Here is a 22284-nt window from a genome sequence, read left to right on the forward strand (position 1 = left end):
CTACCATCTGTCACCACACAATGCTATTACAGTACTATTGATAACATTCCCTATGCAGTACCTTTCATCCCTGTGACTTATTCATTCCATAACCGGAAGTCTGTATCTCCTATTCCTCTTTACCCATTTTGCCCATCCCTCCATACCTCTCCCCTATGGCCACCATCAGTTTGTTCTTTGTATTTATGGGTCTCTTTCTCCTTTTGTTTGTTTGTTCATTTGTTTCCTTTTTAGATTCCATATGTAAGTGCAATCATGTGGTATTTGTCTTTCTTTGTCTTACTTCAGTTGGTGTAATACCCTCTGGGTCTATTTATGTTGTTGCAATGGCAAGATCTTACTATTTTATGGCTGAGTAATATTCCAGGTGATATATATATATATATCACATCTTCTTTATCCATTCATCTATGGATGGACATTTGGGTTGTTTGCAGATCTTGGCTATTGTAATAATGCTGCAATAAACATAGTGGTACATATATCTTTTTGAATTAGTGTTTTTGTTTTCTTTGGGTAAATACCCAGTAGTGGAATTACTGGATTGTGTGGTATTTCTATTTTTAATTTCTTGAGGAAACTCCATACTGTTTTTCACAGTGGCCATACCAATTTACATTCCTGCCCACAAAGCATGAGGGTTCGTTTTTCTCCACATCCTTGCCAATACTTGTTTTTTCTTGTCTTTTTCATTCTAGCTGTTCTGAAAGGTGTGAGGTGATATCTCATTGTGGTTTTGATTTACATTTCACTGATGATTAGTGATGTTGAGCACAAAGATGGGGAATTTTATTTATTTTTTTATTAACATATAATGTATTATATTTTTCAGGGGTACAGGTCTGTGATTCATCAGTCTTACACAATTCACAGCACTCACCATAGCACATACCCTCCCCAATACCCTCACCCAGCCACCCATCCCTCCCACCCCCCTCCACTCCAGCAACCCTCAGTTTGTTTCCCAAGATTAAGAGTCTCTTATGGTTTGTCTCCCTCTCTGGTTTTGTCTTGTTTCATTTTTCCTTCCCTTCCCCTATGATCCTTTGTCTTGTTTCTCAAATTCCTCATATCAGTGAGATCATATGATAATTGTCTTTCTCTGATTGACTGATTTCGCTTAGCATAATACCCTCTAGTTGCATCCATGTTGTTGCAAATGGCAAGATTTCATTTTTGATGGCTGCATAATATTCCATTACACACACACACACACACACACACACACACACACACACACACACACCACATCTTCTTTGCCCATTCATCTGTTGATGGACATCTAGGCTCTTTCTGTAGTTTGGCTATTGTGGACATTGCTGCTATAAACATCAGGGTGCATGTACCCCTTCGGATCCCTACATTTGTATCTTTGGGGTAAATACCCAGTAGTGCAATTGCTGGGTCATAGGGTAGCTCTATTTTCAACTTTTTGAGGATCCTCCATACTGTTTTCCAGAGTGGCTGCACCAGCTTGCATTCCCACCAACAGTGTAGGAGGGTTCCCCTTTCTCCTCATCCTCACCAACATCTGTTGTTTCCTGACTTGTTAATTTTAGCCATTCTGACTGGCGTGAGGTGGTAAAAGATGGGGAATTTTAAATGGCATAAGCAACCTTAGTCCCTATAAGTCATTTATTCACTTAATGATTGCTATTTTTAATTTTAATATTAATGAATATTTATTCCTATAATCTTGTAGTAAATATATTTAAATAGCTTGTGTCCTGTGTGTTTTAGTTATTGTTACAATTTCTAAAGGAGGGCAGGAATTTCCAGAAGGTTATCTTGAACTGCAACTACAATTCCTTACTCTATTTATTATATTTATGCTATCACTTATTATGTCTCATGATGATGTAGTTGAAAGGGCTTTAGACAGAAGAGTTGGATTTAGTCATAATTTTGCTGTTAAATAAGAAAGTATTTCTCTGAGCAACTATATGCCAGCAAATTAGATAATCTGGAAGAAATGGATGCATTCCTAGAGATGTATCAACTACCAAAACTGAACCAGGAAGAAACAGAAAACCTGAACAGACCTATAACCACTAAGGAAATTGAAGCAGTCATCAAAAATCTCCCAACAAACAAAAGCCCAGGGCCAGATGGCTTCCCAGCGGAATTCTACCAAACATTTAAAGAAGAATTAATACCTATTCTTCTGAAACTATTCCAAGAAATAGAAATGGAAGGAAAACTTCCAAACTCGTTTTATGAGGCCACCATTACCTTGATCCCCAAACCAGACAAAGACCCCATCAAAAAGAATTACAGACCAATATCCCTGATGAATACGGATGCAAAAATTTTCACCAAAATACTAGCTAATAGGATCCAACAGTACATTAAAAGGATTATTCACCACGACCAAGTGGGATTTATCCCTGGGCTGCAAGGTTGGTTCAACATCCACAAATCAATCAATGTGATACAATACATTAATAAAAGAAAGAACAAGAACCATATGATCCTCTCAATAGATGCAGAAAAAGCATTTGACAAAGTACAGCATCCTTTCCTGATCAAAACTCTTCAGAGTATAGGGATAGAGGATACATATGTCAATATCATAAAAGCCATCTATGTAAAACCCACAGCAAATATCATTCTCAATGGGTAAAGACTGAGAGCTTTCTCCCTAAGGTCAGGAACATGGCAGGGATGTCCACTATCACCACTGCTATTCAACATAGTATTAGAAGTCCTAGCCACAGCATCAGACAACAAAAAGAAATCAAAGGTATCCGAGTCGGCAAAGAAGTCAAACTCTCATGCTTTGCAGATGATATGATACTTTATGTGGAAAACCCAAAAGACTCCTCCCCAAAACTGCTAGAACTCATACAGGAATTCTGTAAAGTGGCAGGATATAAAATCAATGTGCAGAAATCAGTGGCATTCCTATACCCCAACAACAAGACAGAAGAAAGAGAAATTAAGGAGTCAATCCCATTTACAATTGCACCCAAAACCATAAGACACCTAGGAATAAATCTAACCAAAGAGGCAAAGGATCTGTACTCAGAAAACTATAAAATACTCATGAAAGAAATTGAGGAAGGCACAAAGAAATGGAAAAACATTCCATGCTCATGGATTGGAAGAACAAATATTGTGAAGATGTCAATGCTACCTAGAGCAATCTACACATTCAATGCAATCCCGATCAAAATACCATCCACTTTTTTCAAAGAAATGGAACAAATCCTAAAATTTGTATGGAACCAGAAAAGACCTCGAATAGCCAGAAGAATGTTGAAAAGAAAAGCAAAGCTGGCGGCATCACAATTCCGGACTTCCAGCTCTATTCCAAAGCTATAATCATCAAGACAGTATGGTACTGGCACAAAAACAGACAGATAGATCAATGGAACAGAATAGAGCACCCGAAATGGACCCTTAACTCTATGATCAACTAACCTTCGACAAAGCAGGAAAGAATGTCCAATGGAAAAAAGACAGTCTCTTCAACAAATGGTGTTGGGAAAATTGGACAGCCACATGCAGAAGAATGAAACTGGACCATTTCCTTACACCACACACAAAAATAGACTCCAAATGGTTGAAAGACCTAAACGTGAGACAGGAGTCCATCAAAATCCTAAAGGAGAACACAGGCAGCAACCTCTTTGACCTCAGCCGCAGCAACTTCTTCCTAGAAACATCACCAAAGGCAAGGGAAGCAAGGGCAAAAATGAACTATTGGGACCTCATCAAGATAAAAATCTTTTGCACAGCAAAAGAAACAGTCCACAAAACCAAAAGACAACGGACAGAATGGGAGAAGATATTTGCAAATGACATATCAGATAAAGGGCTCTTTTCCATAATCTATAAAGAACTTCTTAACCTCAACACCCAAAGAACAAATGATCCACTTAAGAAATGGGCAGAAGACATGAACAGACATTTTTCCAAAGAAGACATCCTAATGGCCAACAGACACATGAAAAAGTGCTCAACATTGCTTGGCATCAGGGAAATCCAAATCAAAACCTCAATGAGATACCACCTCACACCAGTCAGAATGGCTAAAATTAATAAGTCAGGAAATGACAGATGTTGATGGGGATGCGGAGAAAGGGGAAGCCTCCTACACTGTCGGTGGGAATGCAAGCTGGTGCAGCCACTCTGGAAAACAGTATGGAGGTTCCTCAAAAAGTTGAAAATAGACCCAGCAATTGCACTACTGGGTATTTACCCCAAAGGTACAAATGTAGGGATCCGAAGGGGTACATGCACCCTGATGTTTATAGCAGCAATGTCCACAATACCCAAACTACAGAAAGAGCCAAAATGTCCATCGACAGATGAATGGATAAAGAAGGTGTGGTGTGTGTGTATACACACACACACACACACACACACACACACACACTCATATATATATAATGGAATATTATGCAGCCATCAAAAACAATGAAATCTTGCCATTTGCAACAATGTGGATGGAACTGGAGGGGATTATGCTGAACGAAATAAGTCAGTCAGAGAAAGATATGTATCATATCATATGACCTCACTTATATGAGGAGTTCTTAATCTCAGGAAACAAACTGAGGGTTGCTGGAGTGCTGGGGGGTGGGAGGGATGGGGTGGCTGAGTGATAGACATTGGGGAGGGTATGTGCTATGGTGAGCGCTGTGAAGTGTGCAAGACTGTTGAATCACAGATCTGTACCTCTGAAGGAAATAATACATTATATGTTAAAAAAAAAAAAAGAAGAAGAAGAGAGTAGGAGGGGAAGAATGAAGGGGGGAAATTGGAGGGGGAGATGAACCATGAGAGATGATGGACTCTGAAAAAAAAAACTGAGGGTTCTAGAGGGGAGAGGGGTGGGAGGATGGGTTAGCCTGGTGATGGGTATTAAAGAGGGCACGTTCTGCATGGAGCACTGGGTGTTATATGCAAACAATGGATCGTGGAACACTGCATCAAAAACTAATGATGTATGGTGATTAACATAACATAATAATAAAAAAAAGTATTTCTCTTTTCTGGGTCTTAGTGTCATGTTAAACTATGAAAAGATGTGTTAGATAATATAATTTCAAAGTTTCCTTTTGTGTTATGAATTTATCGGTCTCTCTTATTTTAAGGAAGTGATGAAGAATAATAAAGAATTTATAGTTTAATTTTGCACAAAATGATTCTCATTTGTATCTACTTTCTACTTGGTCACACATTGACATTTATGAAGCAGTTGTATTAGGAGATTTGGAGTATTCCTTTTCTGTATAATTTTATATAGGTTTTGTAGAATCCTGTTGAAATAACTGAAGTATATTTTTATTATAAGGTGAAAAAAAATCCTATGCAATAACACAGCACTTCAAATAAATTTAGAAATACCATAAATGAATAAATGTGAAATTAAATTATCTTTGAACTTCAGGCATATGAGCTAAATTTAATTTTATTGTATCATACAAATGCTTCATTTCTATTCACGGGGAAGAATAGAAAGATAAACTAGTGGAGATAGTAAAATACTTTGGAAAGAAAATAGTCAATTTAAATACAAATAACTAAGAAAGATTATTGATAGGTATGAAAAAGAAAAAACCTTAGTTCATTTTGGTAATTATTATGAAACATAATATATTGTTTTAGGAAAAGGCATCTAGATGCTTCACTGTTTTTCAGATTGAGTGTTTTATCTTAAACTGTGACTTAAATATTTTGTGAAATTTGATAACATTTGAGATTTTACTTAATATTAAATTACATAAACTGTTAGCTGAGCATAATTGAAGCAACCACTAAAACATAATAATCATTTTTATAGGGGGAAGACTAGAAATGGATTTGTAATATTTTTCTTTTGCATAACAGAATTCCACTAGAGGTAGTTTATATACCTTTTGACCAGAAATTTTTTTCCCCCAAAAAATCATATGTAAAACTGTAATTTTTGATAGATTTAAAAATTGATTTGAATGTGCTGGTGAGCCCTGAACCCAATTTCTTTGTCCATTAAATTCTCTTCCCTTTTTTTACCCAGCAAGGCTCCATATACATCTTGGAACCCTGGACATCAGAAGAGCAGTTTGAAAATCAATACCTTATTGTAAAGTAATTCTATATTAGTATATGAATGGCAACACTAACTTTTTACAGCGTGACCGATTTTAACATAGATAACATTATTCATTGAAATTTACATATGTATATATACAATCTAAATTATTGTTTCCTAACTAATAGAAACTAAATTCTGTCTGAAGGAGAGTAGCCTATGAAAGAAAGGTAGTTTAGTTTAAAATGGTGTTCCAGATTTCCTACAAAGAATTAAATGAAGTAGGGAGCTTATACATGAGAAATCAAGGGTTATCCTCAAACAAATGAAATAATGTGTTGCTCCCACTTGTTCAAATTGGTACATTAAAATCCTGGCTAGATTCAAGTTTGTGAAAAACACAGCACTACTGATTTATCAAAATAGTAGGAAACATGCTTTATTTTGGGTTACTTTTATTGAATCTTCTCACTTTTGAAAGATTTAAAATGATTGGAGTGTCAGATCTGCATGTTTCTCTGGACGTTAATGAACTGTTCAGATCTATTCAGTTGAGGTTAGCAGTGGCTAGAAATCTCTTCAACACATTTTATGGCACTTATTGTCTTTGTGGAATGTTTGCCACTGAGCATCTTCCTGAGAAGCAGTCGATAAATTTTTGACTGAAAGGAGACAGAGCTACTAGGCTAACAGATGTCTTTGTTGGCAGTCTCAGTATAGCAAAAGCAGACTTACCTGTCATTGTTTACGTGCTTTCATATCTTCCTCAGTTTTCTGTCACCCTTAGTCATAAACACTATAGCATCTCCTCTAAGCATGCAACTTAGATTCATCTTACCTTTTTCTCATCTCGTATTCCAGTAGTCAGCAAATCAAGAAAATTTATCATGTTCCTAAGCCCATGAAACCATAACCATATTTTTTCAACCCAAATTTCCATGCCCTTGAGTTAGAACTGGATTATCCTTGTGAGAAGCTGGGCAAAGGCCAGTTGGTTCTCAGATGAGCTTGTGTTTTTCTAGAAAGGGAGAAGTAGCACCGCCAACTAACTGTAACAATAATCTTGTCCTTGGTAATGATGTCACGCTGGACATCACTAATCCTTGAAAACTTTCAGGGTGTTTTTGTGTTACAGGAATTATCTAAACCACTGGGAAGTTCTCATTTAGACACTTCTATTCATGAGCCAATGGTATAATCACATTGTGCTGGGAAGTGCGAGAGAGAAATCAAGCATGGTCTTTCACTTTAATGACTTTATAAATAGCTTGAGAGGCAGTATCAGATTGTGGTTAAGTACAGACTCTAGAGTCAGAGTGCCTGAATTCAAATCCCTCTTTTGTCACTTACTAAAATGTGCAGCCTTGGACAAATCACTTTATTTTTCTATCCTTCAATTTCTGTATGTCTTAAGTAAGGATTATGAAAACCTCATGTAGTTGTGAGAATTAAGTGAGTTAATATGGGTAAAATGCATTGTGCTTGGCACATAGTAAACACTCTTAGTGTTTGCTATTATCATTAATTAGTTGGGAGGGCACTTCTTTGTCTCTTCTTGTGTCATTTCTCCATGCTGCATACATTTTGGGCTCATTGAGCTGAACTCCAAAAACAATGCCAAAAATGCCTCTCTCAGTATTTATTTGCAACAATTGATATGGTCTTGTGTATGTATTCATGTGTTACATTTGAAAGAGAAGGAGCTGAGAATGAAGCCAATGTTATGTTCTTCAGTCAGGCCCACGGACTGGGTTTGAATGGCTATGTTTAAAGAGGAACAGAACTAGTGCTCTAAAAGAGATCTGGGAAATGCCAGGCAAGAAGTGATGGTCAGAAGCTGAGAGAACTCTCAAATGAGACTTTGTGAAGAGCAGTTACTTTGAAGTGTTGCGGAATAGCTTTTGAAGGCTGACTTATTGATTTACCATCCCTTACTCCACTTCACTCTAGACTAGTTGCCTGGTTCAAGTAAATCAATACTCTTTTAACACTGGGCACTTAAACAAACAAACAAAAGAAACCTATTTAATAGGTGCATGTCCCAAATAGGAGAATCTAAGACTGAGTAGTTTTCCAGGCCCCACTGCTGACTCCAGAGCTGATCCCCAATAACAGGTTATTTTACCCCTGGGCATAGCTTAGTTGGGGTAGCTCCGGATGTGGATAGCTTCCCCTGGGCCATGGTTGAGTGGCCTGGATTCCCATCTCCCCAGTCCAGGGAGAGTTGGAGAAGGGTCCATTCTGATGGATGGGTAATACCAACTACAGCAACCCAGTTGTTGAGTGGAACTTGGACCTTTGGAGATTTTTCCCCTCCTCATTCCCAAGAACTTCTCTCAAGGCAGAATCAGATTTCACTGGTTCCTGCCTCCCAAGCCTGTTATAATAAGTTTATGTCTCATTGGCTTATTTCTTTCTAGTACCCAGACAGAGAAGAGGGGCCTCAACTATTTTAACAGATCAGAATACAGTAGATGCTCATTATTCATAGCAGGGATGTAGATATTCTTAGGAACATTGAATTAGCGAACACTGAATCATTGCCCCGGATGGGGTGCCTGTGAGCCTCTGGTCACAACATTTTCATCAACCAGCCAGTATATAACCTTGTTTCATTTGTGTTTCTGTTTTGTTTTGTTTTGTTTTTTAACTCTTATTTAGTATAAATTGTTGATTCATTAACATTGAACTAACACCCAACAGCACTATAACTCCTGCCAGAAGGTAGCTTATCTAACACATGTATTTTCTCCATAAGACATTGCAAAGCCTTCTTGTGCTCAGGAACGCTAGACAATAATACTTAAGCTCTATGCTTGGGGCATTTTCAACAGTCAGATGACCACCAAGAAGCACAAAAATGTGGAAAAGGGCATGAAATATACTGAAAAGGACCCTCGTTTAGAAGGACTTATTTATACTACGAGAAATAAAACAAGAAGGCAGAGTGTTGCCTTGTTTGACTGCAGCAGGGAATGTACATGGGTGACAGATTTTTCACCACTCTATGCATGTCCATGTCTGTGAATTTCCGTGAAAGCACCACGGGTATTGATTTTGGGGTTATAAGTAAGTTTTAGTGAGTAGGCAAATTCACAAATACAGAAATCACAAATACTGAGCATCAGCTGTATTCTCCAGGCTGGGTCTTATTGACTGGTACCAAGGTATTTCTGATGCACGAATTTTTTTTATTCAAAACATGCTTACCATCTGAATCTTGAGCATTAGGGTGACTTTGTACCCTCTTTTTCCCAAGGCCAAAAAACTATCTGCGGTAATTTCCATACCCAGACCAAAACCTGCCTCATTTGGAAAGAAATTAAATCCCAATTCCTAAACTTAAATTGTCTCCTCAAAAACTTTAACAAATCTTGTCTTATAGCATAATGTAAAATCAGGAATGAGGCCTTTCCCTTTTATCCTGCAGTGTTCTGGCCTAGTTGCCTCTTCAAGCAACAGCCTTCACTCAGATCTCAGGGGTCATGAGAGGTGGTAGTGGAACAGGTCTCAGAGATTTCCCAAGGTGGCTCACAGGCAGGAATCATGGAGGCATAAGGAAATTGAGCAGATGTGTGGGATGACTACATTCTGGGCAATGGTGAGGACTCTTTGGAATGTCCTCAAATAACTGGGGGCATTTTGGAGGTGCCATTTTTTGGTAATTAGGCTTGTAGAGCATTATGCCATGATAATTTCAACTTTTTTTTTTTGACTATTATAAAAGTCCTCTGCCTCTCTCTCTCTCTCTCTGTCTATCATGAATAAATAAATAAAATCTTTAAAAAAAATAAAAGTTTATTTAACAAAAAAGTTCAATATGAAAATGCCACGACCTGATTTTTATATTGTAGTAAAACAGGTACTATGGAGGGGACATATGGAAGCAGTTGATTTCTTGTGATGAACACAGCCATTGTTTATACTTGCTCCAAAGCTTCTAACATGATGATACTATTTCCTTGTATTACCACCATTCCAGTATTGTTCTGTTGCCCACTAGTTGCCATCTCCACCATTCATCTATCACAAGATTTATAAATGGATCGAATCCCCACAATATTCCTTGGACATGTCCGCCACCATTTAATTTCAATGACAATTTCTTGTCCACAATTTTTTTCAACTCGGGAGGGTGAGCTTTGCTCATGGTGTCTACTCGGCGAGTTCAAAGATGCATCCAAACGGATTTGTGGCATCCCTCACGCTCCCCCGTAGGCCCCGATAATTTCAACTTTCAAAGGAAATGTGACCTTGTTTTGTAGGCCTGTAATTTATGATCACTTGGATTACCAAATTCTGATTAAAATACCACGGAGGGGTGCCTGCGTGGCTCAGTTGGTCAAGCTTCTGACTCTCTTGATCTCAGCTCGGGTCTTGATCTCAGGGTCGTGAGGTCAAGCCCTGCATTGGGCTCCATGCTGGGTGTGGAGCCTACTTAAAAAAAAATACCATGGAAATCCATGTAATAGAACATCTATCATTTATTGCATACCTATTGTATGCTATACACACTAAAAGATACTTTTTGTAAATGAGAAACCGTAGGTTAGATATATTAATAAATATGCTTAAGCTAGAAAGTTAGAAGTCTAGAATTTAAAGTTAGATCTATCTGGCTTCAAATTCCACACTCTTTCCAGTTTACTACATTTCCTCAAATATTCACATCAGAGGGTGACCAAGTAGAGGTTTATAGTGCAAAGAATTTTTAGAAATTTGCTAAGACATTAAAGAAAGATAAATGTACAGTGATAATCTTCTGCAGTTCTCTCTATCCCAAGGAAAATATTTTTTTCAGTGCCATTGGGCAGTCATTAATATACATCAACCTTTAACAATAGTACACATAGGAGATTGATGTCACAAAAATGATAATATTGATCTTTTGAGAAAAACTGGAGCATCTTTTAATAAAGACTGACATTTAAAAAAAAGAGTGCCATCTTACAAATTTACTGAATTTATTTTGTGCTTCACTGAGCTTTAGAAAAATAATTCGAATTTTAATTAATCCAATGTATGTACAAAGCTTAAAAATCAAGCAGTTTAATAGGTTATAACAAATTATACCAGTTTTCTACCCCACTTCTCTCTGCCCTAGATCCTGCCCCTTAGAGGGGAAGTGTATGTCCTTCTTTATATCAATCTTTAATTTCCTACACATATCTAAAGAAGCTGCTTCTACTGCTAGCTTTTAATTTACTGGTTTTGGATATATACTGACTTTTGTCACTGTAGTTACTAATTTACCTTACTTAATAAGTCTTTCTGTTCCCACTGCCTCTCAATATAGTTTTATCACTCTTTTTGGTTTTCACTATCAATATTTATAATGTTAAATTTATGTTTGATGCTGAACTATGTATGCCTTCTACCATGATTACGTTTCATGTCCTTTACAGTGATTTATTGACATCTTTATTTGCTGTCTCTACTCTTCTGTTCTCTTTGTTCCTGTAGAATTGTATCTTTTCATTCATTACTGTCAATTTTGAGGGGTTTTGGAATAGATATAAAATCATGTTAAAAAAAATCATGTTGAAGTGGAATTTCTATTGGAAATTGCAACTATTGGATTGGAAATGTGACTTACAGACCTTTACAGACGGGTGTGAGTAAAAATTGGAGCTTTTCTCCTTCCTTAAGAAATGATGGGCACCGGGCACCTGGGTGGCTCAGTTGGTTAGGCGACTGCCTTCGTTCGGCTCAGGTCATGATCGTGGAGTCCCGGGATTGAGTCCTGCATTGGGCTCCCTGCTCGGCAGGGAGTCTGCTTCTCCCTCTGACCCTCCCCACTCTCATGCTCTATCTCATTTTCTCTCTCAAATAAATAAATAAAATCTTTAAAAAAAAAAGAAATGATGGGCAGAACATATTGTTTCTTTGCAACAGTCCACGAGGCACCAGTGTACTTTCCTAGACTCTGGAATTTGGCATTTTTGTGGTATCTCATGGCCCATTTAAAAATTGAAAACTTATCACCTAATCACTTTAATTTGTTTTTCATAAAAAACCAACATTTGCTGACCATGCTGTCTATAATAGGAGAATCCAGCCCTTTTCCATTTAGTGTAAAATCTGCTCTAACACTTTTTTCCATCTTATTTAAGATGACTGTTTCTTTAATTGTATTGTTTCCTTTTTCTCTTTATTTTTGCAGACTTGTTGAAATTACATTGAATTCCCTCTTTTCCTCTTGTTAACTTAGGAATTCTGCTGTGTGTTTTTATATCATAATTTCCTTTCCATGTTTCTAATAAGATGTATGTCTTTACTATTATATGAAAACAGGATACTAATGATCTTCTTCCCCATGCTTTGTTTCACCACTACTTTATCTCTAATACAATGGTGTATTTAAAGTGCTTTTACCTTTTCTCTCCCTATAATACCTCAATTTTGCTGAAAAAGTTTATGACTTTTAAGGCAGCTATTAAGTTTTCTTTTCAAAATATCCCTTATTTATTTTTTTTAAATATTTTTATTTATTTATTTGAGAGAGAGAGAGCATGAGCAGGGGGAGGGGTAGAGGGAGAGAGAAAGGGAGAAACAGACTCTTTGCTGAGCAGGAAGCCTGATGTGGGGCTTGATCCCAGGACCCTGAGATCATGACCTGAGCTGAATGCAGACGTTTAACCAACTGAACCACCCAGGAGCCCCTCCCTTATTTATATTACACATTCTCTTTATCCATTTAGATTTAATGATAATGCTCTTTCCCTCCTCCTCATATTTCTCTATCTGTATTGTCCTATTTGCCTCGTTTCTCAAACATTTTCTTCAGATGTGGCATGTTGGTTATGTATTGCCTGAATCCTTGAATATCTGAAATACCTTTCTTTCATCCTGATAGGTAATTGATACCTTGGCTAGCATTAAGATTCTTGGTTTGCAGTTCTCACTTATCAATTGTCTGTAGATATTCTATTGTTTTCTAGCTTCCAGAGTTGTAGAGGAGGAGTCTGGTATTTGATTCTTTTGTCTTCCGAAGTAACTTGTTCTTACCATGTGAGAACTTATAAAATTTTCTCTTTACCCTTTTTATTACTTTCCTGTGGTTGCTGTAACAAATTACCCCAAACTGTGTGGCTTAAACAACAGAAATTTATTCCGCATAGTTTGGAGGCCAGAAGCCTGAGATAAGTATCACTGGGCTGAAGTCAAGGTGTTAGCACTCGACACTCCCTCTGCAGGCTCTAAGGGAGATTCCGTTCCTTGCCTCTTCCAGTTTCTAAATACGCTGCAAACATTTGCTCTAAATGTTTAGAGGATCTTCAGAATAGATGAGCAATAGAGAGCATTCAGAATACATCTTGTTTTCCAGCTTCTGGTGGCTGCCAGCATTTCTTGTCTGTGTCCATATCACTCTCATCCCAGACCCTGTCCACTTCTGTCTATGCATAATGTATTATCTGCCTCTCTCTTATAAGGACCCTTCTGATGGCATTTAGGGACTACCCAAATAATCCAGGATGATCTTACCATCTCAAGAGCCTTAATCACATCTGCAGACTTTACCATATAAAGCAACATTCATGGGTTCCAGAGATTAGGACCTGATGTCCTCACTAAACCTTGAATTTCCAAATCATTGCCAAGTATGCCTTGGCTGTGTCTTTTAAAGTCTCCTTGAATCTCAGTAAGGACCTGAAATTGGTAGATTCAAATCTTTCTTACTTACTTACTTACTTAATTATTTATTTTTAAAAAGATTTTATTCATTTATTTTATTTTAGAGAGAGAGAGGGAGAGAGTGAGGGGGGGAGCAGAGGGAGAGGGAGAGAATCCCAAGCAGACTCCGTGCTGTGTCCCCGGGTAGCCCGACCCAGGGCTTGATCCCACGACCCTGAGATAATGACCTAAGCCAAAACCAAGAGTCAGATACTTAACCCACTGAGCCACGTAGGTGCCCCTCAAAATTTTTTTTTTTTATTATATACTGTATTCCTTTTTTGTGTGTGTTATGTTAATCACCATACATTACATCATTAGTTTTGGATGTAGTGTTCCATGATTCATTGTTTGCGTATAACACCCAGTGCTCCACGCAGAATGTGCCCTCTTTAATACCCATCACCAGGCTAACCCATCCCCCCACCCCCCTCCCCTCTAGAATCCCCAGTTTGTTTCTTAGAGTCCATAGTCTCTCAGGGTTCATCTCCCCCTCCGATTTCCCCCCCTTCATTTTTCCCTTCCTGCTATCTTCTTTTTTTTTTTTTTTTAACATATAATGTACTATTTGTTTCAGAGGTACAGGTCTATGATTCAACAGTCTTACACAATTCACAGCACTCACCACTCAAATCTTTTTTGGAATGAGATAAATATTCCTTTGTGATTATATGTTTTACTTGTTACTTTTTTCTTCTGAAATACGATTTATTATTAGATATTCTAAATCATTGTTTATTTTTCTTTTCCCTCATGATTACACTGTCTTCATATTTTTTCTCTCTTTTTAGGTATTTCATCCTCTAGATCTTTAAAGACACTAATTTGGTTCTCCTTTACTTCAATTAAACTATTTAATTTCCAATTAAAAATATTTTCCAGAAATATTTTTAATATAGTGAAATCACAGTTGATTTAATTATTAGTTTGTGTTGCTGTTTGTTTGAACTAGTAGTTTTAATGTTCTACTTGTTCTCTTTTTCCTCTTTATATTTATTACCATTTATATGATTATATATGTATGTCTTTATTTGTTTTTGCCTTGCCTTAATTGTATTGTTGTTATGTTATTTATTTCGCATTAGGGCTTAGGTTAAGCTGCTGGGGTATCTTAGAAATGTCAGACTCTATCAGAATTGAGAAGTACTCTCTGCTACCATGATCTTGTTAATTCACATTTACTTTTCTTTTTTTTTTTTAAGAGATGGAGTGGGAGGGGAGAGGAGAGAGAATCTTAAGCAGGCTCCATGCTTGGGGTGGAGCTGACGTGGGGCTCAATCTCATGACCACAAGATCATGACCTGAGCCTAAATCAAGAGTCGGACACCCAACCGACTGAGCCACCTGGGCACCCCCACATTTACTAATTTTTTGTTGGGTACTAGATGTTCTAAGATGTTTTTGAAAGTCTGACTTTTAAAATTTTTCCTTTAAGAAATACTGGGTTTTGAGCTGGCAGACAGATAATTTGCTAGTGGATCATCTTTATGCCCCAGAGCCTGTTTTTAAGTTTTACCAAATTTTTTAAGGGTCCAGAGTACACCTTCGCTAGAGTAACCCTACACCAAAGATATGACCTTTCTGTGAGGTGTCAGCTGAGTTCCTGAGTTCAGTGAGGTCTCTCCATTTTGGCTAGTCAGAATTTCTGTATTTTAAGCAGTTTGCAACCACCAGAATATCCATTTTATTTTACAATTCCTAGAAGTAGTTCTCTACTGGACCATTTTGGGTCTTACTGTGTGCATGCACAGCTTTAGAATTTAGCCAAAGTATTAAGATGATCCATATGTAAATTTGTGAGATCTTTTTCAGTGTAGCTTCCTTGTCTACAGTATCCATTCCAAAACTTCAGCCCCTTCAGCAGCTCCAGATTTTGTTATCTACCTGTTATCTCCTCACCTCAGTGATACTGCTGTGCTCTGCTTGACTTTATTCCCCGGCATTATAGTCTAGAAATTTTCCTGGGGAGAAATTTACAGCTATTATGGGGTTTACCTTATGTATTTCCTCCTTCTCAGGAATCAAAGTTAAATGCTGCCTTTTGACCAAGGTCTGAAAATATTGTTTTATATATTTTGTCCAGTTTTACAGTCATTTACTGTAAGAAGAGTAGTGTGGTATCAGCGACTTTATTATATTTGAAATAAGGAATTCTCCCACTGTGTACATGATATCCTCACTTGAAAATATCAAAGACATTTTAAATGCAACAATTCCAAAAAATTTTCTGGTTTTCCTTCCCTTAATCTTGTCCAGTTATACAAGTAGAAATGTAGAAGTTATCTTTTATACCTCCCTGTTTCTCACCTCCCACATCCAGTGAATCATCAAGATCCCTAAATATCTTTTGAATTTATGCTTCCTTCCATCTTGACTACTTACCAGGTAGACCAAGATAACATGCTGAAATAGCCTCTCAACTAATTTAACTCTTGCCTCCTTCTCCCCCAGTCTATCTTCTCATTGTAGACCTATTGATCTGGTATAAAAGCTAACCTGATTATGTTTCCTCCCCACCTCCTGGTAGGAATCCTTCAGTGGATTCTGTAGGATGTGAGTAAAACTTCTTAACGTGGCTTTTTAGTCTCTGTATGATCTTTTCCTTACCTACCATTCCAGATTTGTTGAGGATACCATTTACCTATTCTTTTCACTTTATTCCATGAGATTTTGTTCATGCTGTTTTCTTTCTAGGATTGATCTTCCTTTATTCACTTAGTTAACCTTTTCTCATCCTTTAGGCATCAGTCCAATTCTTTCTTCTTTAGGGACAACTCCCTGATTTCATTGACTAGGTTAAATTCTTCAATTAAGATGCTCAAGCAAATTAATGTACGTCAGCTGAATTTTCCCATTTGTATGATTTCTTTTGATTTAATGTCTTTATCTTTTACTAGAATAAATGTCATGAAAGCTGTTTTGTTGATAATTTTATTGCCCATACTTAGAAATAGAGGTGAATAAAATAGCAAAAAGAGGTGAAATAAAGGTGATTAATTAATATTGTTTGGTTGAATAAGTAAATCTGCTCATTATGAATAATACATATCCATAGATACAACAATGCTCATAAATGTTATCACTATGAGACTTGTAGGCATAATTTCCATTAGGAATATAAGATTCATATCTCTATCAGTGACAGAACTATCACAATGCCAATTTCCAAATCGAATGAAAAACCCGTTTTCTGTGAATTCTGCTTGTATCAAGTTGTAAATGAATGCTTAACACTTTTTTGCTGTTTCTAGAATCTAAATACTAAAGTCCCAAAGGTATGTGTAAAAAGTGTTTCTAAAGTCATGCAAGTGATAAATATACACATAAAATAAATAACAGCCAAAATTCTATTCAACATTCTTATATTGTAATTCTATGATGCTTATTTTAACTTATGCTAGTGTACCAGGAACTGTTCTTAGTCCTTTACAAGTATTAACTTATTTATCAGAACATTATGAGATAGATATTATTATCATCTGTATTTTATAGATGAAGAAACAGAGGTACATATATATGAAATAATTGTCTAATGTTCAACAATGGAATCAGGGTTTAACTCAGGCTCTTTGGCTTTGGAGAGTTTAGTAATTGCTCAGATTCTCTTTGTGTGGCTTCCAATATCTAGCTAGTTATTTGAAAGCCATAATTAGTTGAGGGTTAAGGTTTATCCCTCTATACAACAGGTTTTTTTTTTTTTTTTTTTAATGCCTAGTCCACACTGGAGATTAAAAAATCTGTATCTTTGGGCGCCTGGGTGGCTCAGTTGGTTGCGCAGCTGCCTTCGGCTCAGGTCATGATCCTGGAGTCCCAGGATCTAGTCCCACATCGGGCTCCCTGCTTAGCAGGGAGTCTGCTTCTCCTGCTGAGCCTCCCCACTCTTGTGCTCTCTCTCTCTCTCATTCTCTCTCTCAAATAAATAAATAAAAAATCTTTAAAAAAAATCTGTATCTTCTTTCTCATCTCAGCAAAGAAGCAGGTGAGAAAAGAGTATGTGAAGTTAGGGATAGGTACCTTGTGAATACTCTCTATGAGGTATTTCTTTCACCTCATACTTTCTCCAAAGAAAAATAGTGTTAATTCTGAAATATTTGTGGGAAGTTGTAAAATGGCCAGAATTTAAGGATTTCAGTGTGATTTATTAGACTGAATGAAAGAAGCCAGAAAATTAGTTATATATACTCAATATGGTAGGTGATCTGTCATAGAATTCTATTTAACAAATTCTTTTAAGAAGAGTGTAGATTTTTATAGGTTTGGCATGGTGTCAAAACTTATGAAATATTTGGAGGTCTCAATTCATCAGTGGCCTCAAAATGGATTCCCTTTAATGAAAGTTAAAAGTTAAAAGGCAAAATTGAAATACAGCCTGCTTTAATGTTTCACAAAATTGCCAGATTGCCAGATGATACTTAATTGGAAGCTCAGAAAATAATGATGAGCAACCTAATCAGGAAAAATCTATTTGGTCTAAATCTCTAGAGAGGGAGGTTTCATAGACAGTAAACAATAAACTGGAGACATTTAAAAATGAGGCTGACAATGAAAACCAAAACCAAACCAGCTCCTCCTCACAAAAACAGGCAGAAAAACAACAACAAAGAAAACAGCTGTTTAACTTAATGTATCACTACATGATTTTTGAGAAAGCTAGACTTCTTCTGGCCAAGAAGTTGTGAAAAATGAAAAGTAGTTCTGAGTGCTTCTGTATAATAGGGTCTGTTTGTATTTTGCGGTGGCTGATAAAAGTCTTTACTCAAATCTGTGGCAACTTTGCTCTATTTAAGAATTAGAGCTTAGTATAATTTAGTAATCGCACTTCTGGGTTTTTACCCAAAAAGTACAAAAATACTAATTCGAAGGGATACAAACCCTCCTGTGTTTATTGCAGCATTATGTACAATAGCCAAATTATGGAAACAGCCCAAGTGTCCATTGATAGATGAATGGATAAAGAAGAAGTGATATATATATATATACACACACACACACACACACATACACATATATATATGTATGTATATACACATATACATATATATAATGGAATATTATTCAGCCATAAAAAATGAAACCTGTCATTTGCAATGACATGGATGGTGCTAGAGAGTATAACCCTAAGTTTCACGCTAAGAAATAGGTCAGTCGGGGAAAGACAAATACAAAATGATGTCACTCATATGTGGAATTTAAGAAACAGAACAAATGAGCAAAGGAAAAAAGAGAGAGAGAGAGAAACCAAGAAACAGACTCTTAACTATAGAGAACAAACTGATGGTTACCAGAGGGGAGGTGAGTGGGGGAATGGGTGAAATAGGTGATGGAGATTAAGGAGGGCGCTTGTTGTGATGAGCACTGGGGGGGTGTATGGAAGTGTTGAATCACTATATTGTTCCCCTGAAACTAACATTATATTGTATGTTAACTAACTGGAATTTAAAAAAAAAGAATTAGAGCTTGACATACAATGGGTCCAATTTTCTAAAAAAGATTTTATTTATTTATTTGTGAGAGAGAGAGAGAATCTGAAGCAGACTCCGCCCTGAGCTCAGAGCCCCATGCAGGGCTCAATCCCACAACTATGAGATCACGACCTGAGCTGAAACCGAGTTGGTTGCTCAACCGACTGAGCCACCCAGGTGCCTGGGGTCCAGTTTGTCAGAACTTGAGGGAGAAGAACTGTGTGGCCAGGGAACTAGAAGTCTTATTCTGGAAATTCAGAATTGCATTGCTTTTCTTGTAATAGCCATCTTAACCCCTGGGTACTTTTATTAGAGGTGCATAAGAAATTTCAGGGATCCTTTAGAACTGTACTGTCCAATAGTAGTGGCTATTTAAATTCAAATTTAAATTAATTAAAATCAGAAATTTAATTGCTCAGTTGCATTAGCCACATTTTAATTGCTCAGTAGCCATTTGTGGCTAGTGGTTACCATGTTGGACAGAACAGACACAGATAGATAGTGAACATTTCTATTTTCCCAGAAAATTATATTGCGGAGCAGTGCCTTTGAGCTTTATATTTCACCCTTTCAGTACTGTTGTCAGTCTCATGGTCCTATTCAATCTGTCTGAAGCCCATAGGTCCTATTAGTTTTCTATGTGGACAAGTTGTGGTAGAAATATCTTTCACTATTCACTTCTTAAGACTCAATTTCTTAATCTGTGGAGAGCAACACTCAATTTACAGGGTTTTTTTTTTTTTGAGAATTAATGTGAAATAATATGAGAAAACCTTCTGACACATAGGTTTTCAATAAACACTAATTTGCATTCTCTATAATGTAGTAATTGTTTTCCATGACAGTAGATCATATTTCTTAGAAGATGAGAAGATAGGAAAAATATATATACTCTGAACTTAGAGAAAGCTTGTTCAGACCTATATATTACTTTTCTCTTGTATTGTCTTTTTATTCTTTTCTTGTCCTGCCATAGTGCTTTTTAGGAAGTGTACTCAAGTCCCTCGTCACTATGCCCTTCTCAGGCCCTGGCTTCTGTACTTGTCTATTTACCATCAAAATTGAGCAGGGGAGTAACAAGCAATGACAAAGTGGCCTACCTGTGTGCCAAACATCTTTCTCCTTGCCTCTATTATATAATAGTGGCTTTACCTCTTCCTAATGATCAGGTTCAATTACCTCTGTCCAGCCTGGTGACTTCTCTTCTTGCCTGCTGATTCTTTGTCATGTAAAGCCCAGAGTGCCAGGCTGACAATTATAAAGCTTAAAGTTCAATGGCACTTTTGCTATTTCTCCTGGTAGAAGTATTTCTCCTTTGGGGTCAGGACTTCTCAACCCAAAGAGCCCCAAATTGTGAGGCAGGAAGCAAAAATTCCCCAGGTGGTTCTCTGGGAGTGATACAAGTGAGACCATCTCTTCTTTCGTCCCTAAGTTCTCAGATTTATGAATTTACCTCTTGGGAACACAGTGCCATTGTACGTACATAGATGTATATATGTAAGTGCATATTGTGTTCCAGAGAACAGTGTCCCATGCTTGTAAGATATTGTCTCTGAGCTGGTGCTATACCGTCAGTGGGCTTTTCTTTGCTCTATCAGGCTGGCAGGTTTTGAGTGGTGCAGTATGTGAGAGGACCACCGAATCCCAAGTTCATGTGCCTGCAGCTGCACCTCTATTATTCTGATGTGATTTTATGTGAGATTCATGTCAATGGATCAAATACGCTTTAACTTTTGGATAATGGTACAGGCCCAATGGGAAGGAAAGGGAAGCCTTAAATATGCCTTAATTTATATGCCTATTATATAAAGGCCTTAGCAGACCAATAAATACATTGCCCCTCCGTAGAAGAGGTAATTTGACACAAAGTATCTCCTTGTTCTCCTTGAAATCCTGTCTTTCATTCTTAGCCTTTAATTGCTATTTAAGCACTCTTAGCTATTTATTATCTTTTTTCTAAAGCATCAGTTGTCTCCAGCAATAACCATCCAGTTCCATTGTTATTATAATTGTACTGATCCCCCGATATTGCTTAAACTACTGATGAATTCCGTATACTAGTGCATCTCCTTCCACTATAGGCCATCCCAGGTCATCACCAAAGTTTTAATATTTATACTGCTACGCTGCTGGAAACTGTTTATATTCCACCTATTCCTAGACATGTGTTCCTCATTGCCAGCCATCCAGCAGGTGATTAAATTCCAGAATTTACTGTTTTAAGTGGGATTCCCTAGGGGACCAACTCTGAGACAGAGACTAGAGTGAAGGAAGTTTTCTAGGGAGTCCTCTCAAATTAATACCTGTGGGTAGGGTTGCCAGATTTAGCAGGTAAAAACATTGGATGCCTAGTTAAATTTAAATTTCTGGTAAACAGTGACTAATTCTTTATATAAAAGGTACTATTTGGGACATAATTATCTGAAATTTCAAATTTACCTGGGTGTCCTGTATTTTACGTGACAACCTTATCTGTGGAGAAAGTGGAGTTGGAAGTCCAGAGAGAAGTTGGACTGCTTGCTATTTAAGTAGCAACCAAGGCCTCAGCTGACCCTGTAGGGAAATGAAACTGGAATAGCTCTTCAGCTTGTCCTGAGGCTAGATTTCTGCACCCTGGCATTGACTAGTAATGGGGTGCAGGCTGTAGTTGGGAAAGAATCATGACCTTGGGGAATGCAGCCCTCTTCAGCTGAGATTAACTTGCTGAGAGGGCTGTCAGCCAGCAGCACTCCTAGCAGCCAGGGGAATACAGTTCTGAAGGGAGTACCTGGGGGATATATCAGAGCATCTATTTTAATCATCATCATTATAATCAGCATCCTCATTTTTATCTCCTTTCATGTGAATGTGCTCTGAATGTTATGTGACAGCTCACACTGAGAATAAGGCCTTCAGTGACAGTTCCCTAGTCAGGGTCTTTGTCACTGCTAAAGGCTCTGAAGGGAGGCCCTTACTCTCAGTTTCTGACACCCTTGCTCTCTCTTCCTAAACTGTGGCAATTTGTTCTCAGATCAGGGTCCTGACACTGCTCTGGAAGCGAGGTAGGAGCGCTTGCTCAGAACAAGCCTTCTTTGTCAGTTTGGTTGCTGATTCTATGTTCTTTCCTCTAATACCAATGGTGGTCAA

General features: G+C 37.4%; 1 pseudogene; it reads right to left on the reverse strand.

Moving 5' to 3' along the window:
• Positions 1 to 9942: 9942 nt before the first annotated feature.
• Positions 9943 to 10172, reverse strand: LOC113937349 (annotated as a pseudogene).
• Positions 10173 to 22284: the final 12112 nt, after the last annotated feature.

The sequence above is a fragment of the Zalophus californianus genome, chromosome 4, assembly GCF_009762305.2.
Source record: "Zalophus californianus isolate mZalCal1 chromosome 4, mZalCal1.pri.v2, whole genome shotgun sequence".
NCBI lineage: Eukaryota > Metazoa > Chordata > Mammalia > Carnivora > Otariidae > Zalophus > Zalophus californianus.